Source organism: Gracilinanus agilis, chromosome 1 (genome assembly GCF_016433145.1).
Source record: "Gracilinanus agilis isolate LMUSP501 chromosome 1, AgileGrace, whole genome shotgun sequence".
In the NCBI taxonomy this organism is placed as follows: Eukaryota; Metazoa; Chordata; class Mammalia; order Didelphimorphia; family Didelphidae; genus Gracilinanus; species Gracilinanus agilis.
In genome coordinates this window covers 292,189,467-292,202,933 of record NC_058130.1, presented here as the reverse complement: position 1 = coordinate 292,202,933, position 13,467 = coordinate 292,189,467, and positions in this window count along the sequence as shown.

Below are 13,467 nucleotides of genomic sequence, written 5' to 3'. Positions count from 1 at the left end.
TTTATCAAAAGGATCTAGAATTCTTGAGGATAATTTAGACCAGAATATTTTTTAAATATCAGATTTTGATATGAAAGCAGTAACAGTTTGTTGAGAAACTCTTAGCCAAGATTTAAAAGTTATAACAAGTGTATGATTTTTAAACATCATTGTTTATTGTTTTAAAATGTGTTATTAGAAATTATGGTACTCTATTTGAATAGGCATTGTGAATCTGCTATTTTGTAAAACCCATTGTAAAGTTGAAAATACCTTGTACCCCCTTTAAAACTACATTACCCATAATTCCTTAAGCCTTTTCCTATTGGTTGTGAGTTAACACTACATTACCCAAACTCCTTTTCACCATACCCATAAATCCTTTAGCCTTTTCCTATTGGTTGTGGGTTTTGTGGGCTGTTTTTTGATATGGTCATGGTGGGCGTAGTGTCAGGGCTTTTTGGAGAGAAGGCGCCATGGTGAAGGGTGAGTTAGGATTCTTCCCCAGGGCTTTAAATAAAAATCCTTATAAATATCATACTTTGGAGGCATTGAATATTAATTTCAATCTTTACACCATTTACACTTACAGAAAGGGAATCTCATTTTTGGGTAAAACCTTCACTACTTCTAATATATATATATATTTTTGATTTTTGAAACATTCTTTTTTTTAATTAGAGCAACTGATTTTTCCTTTTTCTCATCTTGTACTGGAAGTACATATATAATCATTATTTATCCTTTTTTTGATTTTACAGTTATATAAGCTTAATGCAAATACCTGAAGAGCATGAGAACTATGGGACTGTAATTTAATGCCTTTCTCTCTGATTCCAGGAGAAGGGAACATAAGAGCCTTTAATAGTGCTAAGAAAGCACAAGGTCATAGAGACTTGACTAAGTATCTGCATGGATTGCAGAAGCCTATGCCAATCCTTTAGGGCTTGAAATTGGGGTTTGAGTCCTGGAGTCCCAGTCTTTTCTAAAACTTTAGAGGACATGGGTCCCCCCAACTTGAATTTCTAGGCCAGCACCTAAGATTGGTTATTTATTTTGCTCACTTCCCTGAAAAGTTGATGGCAAATCAGATCAGAGAGAGATGTTTCCTTTAAGTCCTGGCCCTGAATGGGTAATGGCAAACTGCTTAAATCACTTTCATTGGGCCTTGATTCAAAGGCCTGTTATAAGGTTATTTTCCCTACATTTTTTGGCACATTTTACATTTCATTCACAAGTTAATTTTTTCTTCTTTTTTCTTGAATTTTATTCTTTTTATTTTGCCAATTGATTTCATACAACCCCCGTGACTCAGCCACTCATCCTTAGCTGACCTGAGGTACCCTTTTCAAGGAAAAAAGGTGTGTTTAGAATTTTCCTCAGGGGGATGTGTATTAAGTTTTTTTTAAATAGAAAATATAAAAATATATGTATATTTAACTCTTTAAGACCAATTTCAGAGGGAAATGTATGATTCTTAGAAGGAAATGTATGTTTTATAATCTATAATGTTCAGTTTAAATTCTTTTGAGAATAATTTCAGGATAAGGATTTTGTCATCTCCCCAGAATCCAGGCAATGGACCTGTTTGGTGAAGGCACCAAAAGATGCCTAAAGACCCTTCACTGTACCATGAAGACCAAATTTGAACTTTGGGGTGTGGCTGATTTGAACTATGGGGAGTTGGAGTGAAATGCATTTGTTTTGAATGTACACTATTATGCCAATAGGGCACTGCCCCTAAATTGTTTTTTTGTCAATGAGGCTAGTTCTATCCATTTGTTTATCCATTTCTTTTATCCCTCCAAATTCCTGAAATTTAGAAGTTGTCTATGTTTACATATCCAGTGAAGAAAAAGGGCCAACCTTTTTTTTGCTGGATCTCACAGGGAAATGTTTGTTTTAAATTAAGGGAAGTGTCTAGCAGACTCCCTATGAACACGTGGGGACTATGGAACTACATTTCCCATGATTCCTCTTGTAAAAATGGAGGCAGGCAGGAAGCGTGATGATGTAAGAGAGGGTATACGACTCCTGGAGTGAGGATGTGCGGTCTCTCTCTCTCTTTAGCTACCTGGGCACGCGGGACATACGAAAGGTAAAATGGCTGAGGTGGCAGTTTGAATACTTACAGGTGCATGGTCTATGATTTGTCTCTATCAGCATGGCTTTTATTAAAATACTATTCTCCCTTATAATCTTGGCCTTTGTCATTTTTAATCTTAACAACATGAAATATCTTATTGAAAAAATTGGCCTAGAAAATAGATCTAGGAGAGACAATTTGAGAATTATTTGACTACCTGAAAGCCCTGATCAAGACAAAACCTTATTTATATTTATATTACAAGAAATTATCTAAGATAACTGCCCAGAGTTCCTCTAACAAGAAAATAAAATGGAAATTGAAAGAATTCACAGATCACCTCCAGAAAGAAATTCTCAAATGCTAACATTTAGAAATGTAATAGCTAATTCAAGAGCCACAAAGATAAGGAGAAAATTCATCAAGCAGCCACAAAGAAACCATTTAAATACCATGGATCTATAATCAGGATCACACAGGACCTAGGACTTCTACATTAAAGGATTGAAAGGCATGGAATGTGATTTTCAGGAAGGCAAAAGATTTGGGTTTGCAACCCAGAGTCACCTATCCATCAAAACTGAATATATTCTTTCAGGGTAAAAATGGTGATTCAGTAAGAGAGAAGATTTTCAAGGATAACAGAAGAATAATTCAGACCTGAGCAAAAATTTTGAATTCCAAACACAAAATGCAAGAGAAGCCCTAAAAGATAAATAGTGAAGAGAAAATTTAAGGGACCCATTATGGTAAAAATGTTTATATGTCTACATGGAAAGAAAATTTCTGTAATTCTCAAAAAATACTCTTACTAAAATCGCCAGGGCCTGATGGATTCACAAGTGAATTCGATCAGACATTCAAAGATCAACTAATCCCAATACTATACAAATTATTTGATATGATAAACAAAGAAGGAGTCCTACCAAATTCCTTTTATGACACAAATATGGTACTGATTCCAAAACCAGGGAGATCAAAAACAGAGAAAGAAAACTACAGACCAATCTCCCTAATGAACATAGATGCAAAAATCCTAAATACAATACTAGCAAAGAGACTCCAGCATGCAATTAAGAAGATCATCCACCATGATCAGGTGGGATTTATACCATGAATGCAAGGATGGTTTAACATTAGGAAAACCATCCACATAATTGACCATATCAACAGTCTATCAAACAAAAAATCACATGATTATCTCGATAGATGCTGAAAAAGCCTTTGACAAACAACAGCATCCATTCCTATTGAAAACACTGAAAAGTATAGGAATAGAAGGACCTTTCCTAAAAATAATAAACAGTATATACCTAAAACCATCAATAAGCATTATATGCAATGGGGATAAATTAGAAGCCTTCCCAATAAGATCAGGAGTAAAACAAGGATGCCCATTATCACCTCTATTATTCAACATAGTACTAGAAACACTAGCAGTTGCAATTAGAGAAGAAAAAGAAATCGAAGGTATCAAAATAGGCAATGAGGAGACTAAGCTATCACTCTTTGCAGACGATATGATAGTATACTTAAAAAATCCTAGAGAATCAACTAAGAAGCTTGTAGAAGTAATCAACAACTTTAGCAAAGTTGCAGGATACAAAATAAATACACATAAATCATCAGCATTTCTATATATTTCCAACACATCACAGTAGCAAGAGGTAGAAAGAGAAACACCATTTAAAATCACCCTAGACAATATAAAATACTTGGGAATCTATCTACCAAAACAAACACATCAATTATAGGAAAACAACTACAAAACACTTTCCAAAAAAATAAAAGTGGATCTCAACAATTGGAAAACCATTAATTGTTCATGGGTAGGATGAGCTAACATAATAAAAATGACCATTCTACCCAAATTAATTTACCTATTTAGTGCCATACCTATCAAATTACCAAAAAACTTCTTTACTGAATTAGGAAAAACTATAACAAAGTTCATTTGGAATAACAAAAGATCAAGAATATCAAGGGAAATAATGAAAAAAAATGTGAAGGAAGGGGGCCTAGCAGTACCAGATATTAAACTATAGTGTAAAGCAGCAGTCATCAAAACAATATGGTACTGGCTAAGAGATAGAAGGGAGGATCAGTGGAATAGACTTGGGGTTAATGATGTCAGCAAGACAGTGTATGATAAACCTAAAGAGCCCAACTTTTGGGACATGAATCCACTATTTGACAAAAACTGCTGGGAAATTCAGAAAACAATATGGGAGAGATTCGGTTTAGATCAACATCTCACACCCTACACCAAGATAAATACATAATGGGTATTTGAATGACTTGAATATAAAGAGGGAAACTATAAATAAGTTAAGTGAACACAAAATAGTATACCTGTCAGATCTCTGGGAAAGGAAAGATTTTAAAACCAAGCAAGAGTTAGAGAAAATTACAAAATGTAAATTAAGTGGTTTTGATTATATTAAGCTAAAAAGCTTTTGTACAAACAAAAACAATGTAGTCAAAATCAGAAGGGAAACAACAAATTGGGTAAAAAATCTTTATAACGAAAAACTCTGACAGGGGTCTAATTACTCAAATATACAAGGAGTTAAATCAATTGTGTAAAAAATCAAGCCATTCCCCAATTGATAAATGGGCAAGAGACATGAATAGGCAATTTTCAGGTAAAGAAATCAAAAGTATCAGTAAGCACATGAGAAAGTGTTCTAAATCTCTAATAATTAGAGAAATGCAAATNAGGGCTTTAAAAGACTGCCTGCCCTTTGATCCAGCCATACCATTGTTGGGTTTGTACCCCAAAGAGATCATAGATAAACAGACTTGTACGAAAATATTTATAGCTGCACTTTTTGTGGTGGCAAAGAACTGGAAAAGGAGGGTATGCCCTTCAATTGGCTGAACAAATTATGGTATATGCTTGTGATGGAATATTATTGTGCTAAAAGGAATAACAAAATGGAGAAGTTCCAGGTGAACTGGAAAGACCTTCAGGAACTGATGCAGAGCGATAGGAGCAGAGCCAAAAGAACATTGTACACAGAGACTGATATACTATAGTAAAATTGAATGTAATGGACCTCTGTACCAGCAGCAATACAAAAACCCAGGACAATTCTGAGGGATTTATGGTAAAGACGCTACCCACATCCAGAGGAAGGTCTGCAGGAGAGGAAACATATAAGAAAAACAGCTGCTTGAACGCATGGGCTGGGGTGGACATGATTGAGGGTGTGGACTCGAAACTACCACACCAATGCAACTACCAACAATTTGGAAATAGATCTTGATCAAGGACACATCATAAAACCAGTGGAAATGTGTGTCGGCCATGGATGGGGGGAATGCGGGGGGTGAAGGGGAAAGTAGGAGCATGAATCATGTAACCATGTTAAAAATGAATATTAATAAATGTTTAAAATTTTAAAAAAATACTCTTAGTAGTATATATAATATAACATGTGTATGTAAATGTGATGATATGAAATGATTCATATGTATGATATATAGCATATGAATGACATGTAAAATAAATCAAGAAGTTAAAGAAAAGATTGCCCAGATTGAAAAGGGAAGGGAGAGATAGAATGGAGTAAATTATATAACATAAAGAGGTATGAAAAAAATCATTATAAAGAGGAGAGGATAAGGGTGGTGAATGGCAATGCTTAAATTTTACTCTTATCTTAACTGGATCAGAGAGGGAAAAACAAGTATACTCAATGGGGTCAAGAATTCAATCTTACCCTAAAGAGAAGTAGAAGGAGATTAAGAAAAGGGAAGGGGGACAGAAAGACCAAAAATTTACACCTAAGCCTGAGGCTACAATTTAAGTAGTTCCTGACCTGATCAAGATCAAAGTAAGATCAAAAGCTTACAACCAAGCAAAAGGCAAGTCTTTAAGTTAGTGGGATCTCAAAATTGAATCAGTAGAAGGAGGGGCCTCTCAGACTTCTCAGCCCTGAGGCCATCACACACCATTTTCAAAGAACTGAAACTGGTCAAAACTCAGAAAATAAGCTGAGAATAACATAAAGGAAGGACTGAAGTTTAAGAGGGTACTCCAACTTCTCAGAAAACAGTCTACCTATAATTAGATAGGGAAAATGAGCAAACCAAAAAAAAGCATCTAACTCTGAAGAGTTTTTATGGAGACAAAGAGCAAGATACAGACATAGAAGGGGACAGTGAAAACAAAGGAAAAACACTCAGAATTCAAAAGAAAAATATGGATTGGACACAGATTTCAGAAGAGCTTAAAAAAGACTTAAAAACAATTAAGAGAGGCAGAGAAAAAGTGAGAAAGAGAAATGAAAGAGATGTAAGAAGAAAGGAAAGTGATGCAAGAATTAAAGAAAAAGGAGAACCATAAGCTGATGGAGGAAAATCAGGCCTTAAAAATTTGAATTGAACAATCAGAAACTAATGATTTTATGAAAAATCAAGAAACAATAAAGCAGAATGGAATGGGGGAAGAAACAGGATGAAGGATGGTTGCCTAACAACATCAGATCTTAAACTGCAATATAAAGCAGTGATCATCAAAATAATATGGTACTGGCTAAGAGGTAGAAGTGTGGGTAAGTGGAATAGACTTGAGGTAAATGACAGTATCAAGATAGTGTTTGATAAACTCAAAGATCCCAGGTTTTGTGATAAGAACCCACTATTTGACAAAAACAGCTAAAAAAATGGAAAACAGTATGGAAGGAATTAGGTTTAGATCAACATCACACACCCTACACCAAGATAAATTCAGAATGGGTGAATGACTTGAATATAAAGAGGGAAACTATAAGTAAATTAGGTGAACATAGAGTAGTGTATCTGTCAGATCTATGGGAAAGGAGAGAATGTAAAACCATAGAAGAGATAGAGAACCTTACAAAATGTAAAATTAATAATTTTGATTACATTAAATTAAAAACTTTTTGTACAAACAAAACCAATGCAACCAAAATAAGAAGGGAAGCAACAAACTGGGACAAAATCTTTATAATGAAAACCTCAGACAAAGGTCTTATTTCTTTAAATTATAAGGAACTAAATCAAATGTACAAGAAATCATGCCATTTTCCAATTGACAAATGGTCAAGGCACATGAATAGGCAGATGAAGAAATCAAAACTATCAATTAGCACAAGAAAAGTGTTCTAAATCTCTCTCAATTAGAGAAATGCAAATCACATCACCAATGTGCCCCCCTCACACCTAGCATATTAGCCAATTTAACAGTAAAGGAAAATAATAAGTGTTGGAGGGGATGTGGAAAAAATTGGAACAGTAATATACTGCTGGTGGAGTTGTGAATTGGTCCAACCATTCTGGAGGGCAATTTGAAACTATGCCCAAAGGACTTCAAAAGAATGCATACGCTTTGATTCAGCAATACCACTACTAAGTTTGTACCCTAAAGAGATAATAATAAAAATTGTTTATATGCAAATATCATAACTACCCTCTTTGTGGTAGCAAAAAATTGGAAAATGAGAGGGAGTCTCTCAATTGGGAAATGGCTAAATAAATTGTGGTATATGATGGTGTTGGAATATTACTGTGTTGTAAGGAATGATGAACTGGAGGATTTCTATATGAACTGGAAGAACCTCCAGGAATTGATGCAGAGTGCAATGAGCAGAACCAAGAGAACATTATACACAGAAAGTGAAACATTGTAGAACAATCCATTGTAAACAACTCTGCTCTAGATTGCTCTATTACAAAAATGAATAATATGGAAATAGGTAAAAATGATAACATTTGTATAACCCAGATGAAGTGTTTATTGGATCCAGGAGTAGGGGGGGAGAAAAGGGGAGAGAAAGAAAATTAAATATGTATACATGGGAAAATATTTTTAAATTAAAATAAAAATAATTTTTAAAAAATCTCTTTTTAAGGTTTTGATCATTTAACATTTTCTTTGTTGTTTTAGAAGTAGGCATTTTTATTCCACTGTCCTCTAATTTTGAACCCGAGTGTTCTCTGTTCCCATAATAATTGTCAGTAACTGAGATCTTTCTCCTTTTATCTATTTTTAAAAAAAATTTAGTGGACAAATCGATAGAATCAATTATTCGTTCTCTGCTAGAGTTCTGGTGTTCCTAAGGTATTGTGCCTAAGGGTTTCAATATTTTTAGTGTCTGTTATTTCCTAAGCCCTATATAATTTTTCTAGGCTCTACAACCAAAGGTCAGATGTGATCCCTAGTCCTCCTACTCAATTCCCAGTCTATGATTGACCATCAGTACTCCAACCAGAGTATCCCAGCATTTTGGCCACTGCAAGTAGAAAGATAACTTTGCCCCTGTGGTGCCAACTAAGGATTCTATTCTCCTAAGGGTGATCATAGCCAAAAGGGTCCCAGCCCCTCAGCAACCATACTCACTGGTGTTTGCTCCCCTCTTGCTCTTCCTCTCCAGGCACTGAAACCTGAGATAGAGCAAATGTCTGGTTAGCACACTGAAGTCTTTCCCTGGTCAGTGGTCAAACCCATGCTACCGGTGAGTGGAAATTTCTGGGGCCTAGGCTGCAGCCCACAAAGCCACTTCTAGTGTTTGCTGCCTATTGACTCCACCATTATCTGCTACTGGGATATAAGTTCTCAGTTCCAGAAGATAACATAGGTCTACAAGTCCTGCCCTTGGCACTCATTGATCCTGTTTTGTTTGATCTGGGATCAGTGACCAAACAGTAAGCAGTTATGTGGAGAGCTCTGGAGCTGTGGCTGCAGCTGGCCAGCTGTTCCCAGGGCTCTCTGCCTAATGACTCCAACATTATCTGCCATTTTGATGCAAGCTCCTGAGTTCAGAAGACAAGGTGAGGCTGCTGATCTGGCCCTCCAGGGCTTTCTGCTTGTTGATTCTGCATTGTTGGTTCTGAAGTATTTGAGCTAAGTGGTGAGACTGAAGCTAGGAAGTCAGAGACCTTCTCTCATTGTCCTTGGCTTCTTAGCTTCATTCTTGACTTACTGGGTTTTTATTTTCTTTTAACATTGATTATTTTTATTGTTTCTAAGGGTATTGGGAGAGTAAGAAAGTTTCACACCCTACTCCATCATCTTCCCATAATCCTCCTGTATCAGTTCATATAAGTTTTACAATGTTTTTTTTCTGAAATCATCTTGCTTCTCATTCTTGATAGCCCAATAGAATTCAATTACAATTGTATACTACAATTTGTTTTTAGCCATTAAAGCTATCTATAATAATTCAAAAATGTTCAAAATCACTATTAATTAGATAAATGCACCCTAAAACAACTCTGATGTACCATATTGCCTATTATTACAGAAAAGGAAAGTAATGAAACTTGCAAGGGATGTGAGAAAATTGAGACACTAATGCACTGTTGGTGGAGTTATGAACTGATTCAGCCATTCTAGAGAGCAATTTGGACCTATGCCCAAAAGGCTATAAAACAGTATATACTTTTTTGATTCAGCAATATCTTTACTAGATTTGCATCTCAAAGAGATAAGAAAACAAAAAAGGAAAGTTCCTTTATCTAGAAAAATATTTAAATCAGCTCTTTTGGTAAGGACAAAAAATTGTAAAGTGAGGGGAATGGATAAGTTATAGTGTACGTTTGTAATGGAATATTATTGTGGTGTAAGAAATTATGAATAGTAGTAGCTCAGAAAAAACTCAGAAATACTTACACAAACTGAAGCAGAGTTAAATAGAACCAGGAGGACATTGTACAGGAACAACTGTAAATAACAGCAATTCTCAATAATACAATGATTCAAAACAATCCTAAAATACTAAAGATAGTAAATACTATTTGCATCCAGAGAAATAACTGATGGAGTCTAAATCCAGACCAAAGGAAACTTTTTTCACACTTTCTTAATTTTTATTTGAATTTACTTCTACAAAAGGATTAATATAAAAATATTTTACATGGTTGCACATATAAAATATATATCAGATTGATTACCATCTCAGCATTGGTAGGGGGAAGGGAGGAGGAAAAGATTTCAACACTCAATTCTTTTTAAATTGTTGGAAAATGTTATTTTATGTGTAATTGAGAGAAATTAAATAAAATTTAAAAAGAAAAAAAATTTATGTCCAAAGTTAGCAATGAGTTTTCATTGCTGAATCAAATGACTTTTTCTCAATCCTAATTTTTCTTGACCCCTTCGAATTTTAACAATGTCAATCACTGTCTTTTCCTTAATATTGTCTTCTCTCTGTGTTTTTGTGGTGCTAGTATCTTCTCTCAATTTTACTTTTCCTTCATCTCTCATATATATCCACTTCTCTCATCAGACACAGTTGCCACAAAATGTAGTCCTTCATAACCACACACTTAGATAACTGCTATAGCCTTTGATCTTCCTGTCACAGTGATCTCTATTTTCTAATCCAAACTCCATTCAGCTGTCAAAGTGATCTTAAAGTTCAAGTCTGATGATATCTTGCACACCTCTATTCAATAAAGTTCATTACCTGCCTGTCTCTTCCAGAATCAAATTTTAAATCTCCTGCCATTGAATGCCCTTCAGAAACCTTTGCCTTCAAAGGTCACCTGACCCAATCCTACCAGAGTCTTGAACATTGACTTTTTCACATTCCTTACACAAAACACTCGATATTCTGAATCCAAACCTTTTCACTAGCTGTCCCTCAGCCCTAAAAATATGCTACCTATTCTGTTCATCCCTAACTTCTCTGGCTTTATTTAAGCTCCAGCTAAAATCCTATCTTCTACAGGAAAACTTTCCCAATCCTTCTTAATTCTAGTGCCCTCTCTCAATTGTTCCTAATATGTCCTTACATATTACCTTTCCCATTAGACAGAACACATCAAGAACAAATTTTGTCTCTTATCTTTCTTTGTATCCTAACTCTTAGCACACTTAGCACAGAGTAGGTGCTTAATATTTTTTGACTACAAAGGAATTATTTTATAGACATTTGCCATTGCCTTTAGAGTATATATGATATATTAAGATAGCAACTTATTCCAAGGTTATTTCTTTCTGAACACTATCAATAAAGATGCAAAGAAGGAGATGGTGATGGTGATAATGATATTCATAGCTTACATTTAAATAGAGGTTTACGAATTATAAAACATTTCACATCTGTTTTCTTATTTTATCTTTACTAGAAACCTTAATATCTCTATTTTAAAGATAAAGACATTGATGCTCAGAGGCTAATAGATTTGCCTTTGATTGCTCTTTTCTAAAGAAAAATATCCTCAGGCTATATTAAAGAAAAAATGAAGTCATTCAATTTTAGCTATGCTTTAAAAAATTGCTTTGTTTTGCTATTATTTCAAATATGATTTTTGTATATTGCACAGTGTAGGTACCTATATTGTCACTATCCAGGAAATTTATTTCTATTTCCATTCTGATTTTCTAGTTGAATAAATGATGAAACTACAATAGACTAAAGAGGAAATGTCTTTTACCAGCAGTATTTTTCAGTGTGACACATTCACCATGAAATGATAAAATATATATATATATAAACAATTGTTAAACTCTTTAACCGTACCTCAGAAATAACATAACTTGAAAAACAAGAAGAGAAGTAAATAAAAACCCAGAGGGTTTTTTATTGTTATTATTTTCAGGAGCCCTGAATGTGAAAGAGATTTAAATGCACAGCTGGCTTGTTCCTGGCAGGCATTAATTCAACATGGAAGCAGAGGAAATTGTGTGCTTAAAGAAGCATGTCAAAATTGCTTTATGGGAAAAAAATACTAGACTAAGTGACATGGGTGAGTTTAGTAAGCTAATCACAGCCATGCTTCTTTAAACTCAGTGTGGAATTTAAATAAAATAAATGGTGTTTCAAGCATATTATTAGTGGTGTTATGTGGTCACTGTCATTTATCTTCTTCTAGGAATTCAATTTCTCCCTATTATTCCAAGGTTATGGACTGAAAGACCTTAGCAAACATCACATTATAGCCTTTGAAGCAAAGGGTCAGTGCATTAGTACAAAAGTGAATTAATCCAGTATGCTGGCTTAGCAAATGGTATTTAATGAGCTTTAAATGAATAGCCAGTGGTTCCTGTTCTGAGTTTCCATCTGAACAAGCAGAATCATCCCTTCCACCAAACATAAACTTCTTAAGGGAATATTTAATGGAAGATATTACTTAATTGTCAGATATAATTGCTAGTTTCCTATTATTAGTGTTAGGTTTTCTTTAACTGAGACTATCACAGATTTGTTTGCACATTGTTATTAGTAAAGACTCTGTGAAGTAGTATAATTAACACTTCCATGCTATCTCATACAGGGAAAGCAAAGAAAATCAGACGATACTTTGTTTCAGGTTGAATGTTATTTTTGTCTAGAGACACACTTAAATAAAGTATAATTTCACCAAAATTCCATATGAAGACGAAATCATAAAAGGAATTTCAAGAGATAACACATGGAAGTTCATTAAGAAAATTCTAAAATAAACATCCCTACTTCAGGCAACAATAAATCACATGTTAAGATATACATTAGATACAATAAGTATGACTATCGGGACAAGATGCATGTACCACAGGAATCTAGAGACATAGAATAATCTAAACATTTTAGGCAAAGATTTATAGCTTTCAAAGGTCGTATAAGTCTGGAGACAAAGTACATCCAGATATTAACTGTATTTTGATAATTCCTACCATTGATACTTTTACTTCTAACTATTGAGAGAAGCATTGAATCTCAGAGACAGAAAGTATATGAAAATCTAGTTATCACTTCAAACTGATTAAGTTTATTCTCTAGATACAGGGGTTATTACCTATGTTTTAGGAAATCTAATCTAAGTTTTAGGATGGTGGGAAGATGGCAGAATAAGTAGCAAAATTATCTCATTCTTAAAATTCTCCCGCAAATAATAAAAAATAATGCCACAGTCATTTTAAAAGTGTCAGAAATACTTAAAACTCAGGAGTCAGTTATCCTTCCCAAGACAACTTGGGAGGAATGCTCTGACCTCCAAGAACAAGCCCTTGAGACCCTATCTATGTAGGTAGAAGCCTCAGTTTCAGAGATTCCTATCCATAGCTCCTAGGAGAGGAGAACCAAGGGACAGATGCTGAGTGTGGTTGCTGAGAGGGAAGTATCCAATTACCTGTCGTCACTTAGGAGATGGGATTTCCTCATTGCATTTCCAGGGGCAGAGAGGTGAGTTAACCCTTGCAGCTGCCTGGGAACTCCAGGGAGTAAAGGTATTTGCCTGCAGTGGCAGCACTTGTCCTGGACAGAGCTCAGGGATATAAAGGTGTGGCTGAAGTCACTCATAAACAAGGAGATGAGCCTGTGGGAGCAGAGACCATACTTGGTCCCAGATTATAAAAACTGGAAGAATCTAGAATCTGACTAGAGAGCTCAGGAAATAATATAACAAAAATACCCAAGATGGTTTTTATATATATTTATATATATATATAT